This window comes from Otolemur garnettii, unplaced genomic scaffold, assembly GCF_000181295.1.
Source record: "Otolemur garnettii isolate 467f Iridium unplaced genomic scaffold, OtoGar3 scaffold00091, whole genome shotgun sequence".
In the NCBI taxonomy this organism is placed as follows: domain Eukaryota; kingdom Metazoa; phylum Chordata; class Mammalia; order Primates; family Galagidae; genus Otolemur; species Otolemur garnettii.
Genome location: NW_003852486.1, coordinates 1088444 through 1090168, shown reverse-complemented (window position 1 = coordinate 1090168; position 1725 = coordinate 1088444).

Sequence of the window (1725 nt, the reverse complement as noted above, 5' to 3'; positions counted from 1 at the left end):
GATCACCACCCTCACCCCCACTGCCAGCCTCAGAGCAGTGAGCTCCATTTAACAAAAGGGCCTGTGTCTCATGCAAACAGGACTCCTGGTGGTGGTTCTGAAACCGCAAAATCTCAGGGGCAAAAAAACCTTCTTTAGAATGTTGCTCAGAAAGCCATGTCCAAGCTCAATTCCATAGCAACATAAGGAAAACAGGTTGACAGCCTTACTCTTTATACCCAGCTCTGGAAGACTCTTAGCCATTTCCAGATTGCATGTTATTCCTCAGTGAACAAAAAGACACCCAACAAAGACAGCGAACAGACTGACTGCCTAAAAGCACGACTCAAAACACTGACCAATGAGGATGTCACAGAAACGAGGACATAGTGATGCAAAGCGTCCCCTTCTGAGTAGCACTCAGCCAGATGTACAAGTTCTGGTGTATTCGTTTCAAAGTGTTCATTCTACTGCCTGTTGTCACACCCCCATAAAACAAAGTTCCAGTAAACTCACAAAACTCTTCATTGAATAGAGACTGGGAAACACAGTCCTGACGAGGAGCATTAGGGGATTGTTGAAAACCAGGGGCCTGTGTGAGTCTCCCTAAATGCCTTCTTGGTTTTACAGGGGGAGCCATTTTCACAGCTCCTACCTGGTGATTCTGATGCTTTCCTGATGTTAGAAATGATGAGCATTTCTGGAGCGTCAGGTGTGAACCAAGTGTTCTAAATTCCACACGGGACACAATTGCTATCCCAGGAGTTAATCTTAAAGTTCTGGAAGCATCTGCTACCACAGAGGCAGTGAGCAGTGGAGAAGCAGCAAACAAACCTGGACTGAGACTCTGTCTCCACCACTTATTGGGACCTTTGGGAAATCACTTCTCTCAGTCACCTCCTCTGTGAGATGGAGATGACAGTATCAACTTCTGCAAGATGGTCGTGCAGAACATCGGATACAAAGAATTAGGAAAAGAGGCTTTTCTGAGATCCAACTGTGTGCTGGTCACAGGGTAGGTTCTGCTAGGAAGTCGACCTTTTATTTGAATTTCCCAGCTCAGTGTCTAGCACATCATGTGTGGTCAAAGTTAATTAGCTTTTCCTCCTTCTGAAAGGCATCTTGGCTGATAAGCTTGGACCTTTTCCTTGCAAGGGTGTGACCTATCCTTTCTGACCTAACTTCCTCCAATTTTGTGATTCCCATAAATCCATCTAAAGCGTTTTTCAAAGGAAACATCCCATAAAAATCAATCCTGTTCATACGTGTGAATTAGCCTCAGGCCTCTGGAAGCTTCTGCTGTCCTTCTTATTCACACACTGTCTGTTCCCACTGTCCTTTCTGCCCTCTGAGGGATGCTCAGTGGATTATGAATTTTTATCTCTTGGGGCCCCTTCCATCCCAAATTCCACCCCAGCTCTAAGTGGAAAACAGTGCACCCCATATGCCCGTGGTAAGGACTGAGGTCTGTCCATGAAGTCGGAGAATAATTTCATAAGGGTAGTAAGAAGAAGGAAGCCCTCCTGAACCCTGTGTTTCAGGGTCATCTGAGGCAGAGAAATGAATGGCTTCCAGGAAGAGCCTGAGGAATGAGTGCATTGGAGTTGGTGGTAGGAGACAGATTCAGGGAGGCAGCCATGACCCCAGTGGTCAAGGAGTGTTTAGACCAAGTATTGGCAACCTATTGGCCCATGGGCCAAACTCTGCCCACTATCTATTTTTATAAATAAAGTTTTATTGGGATAT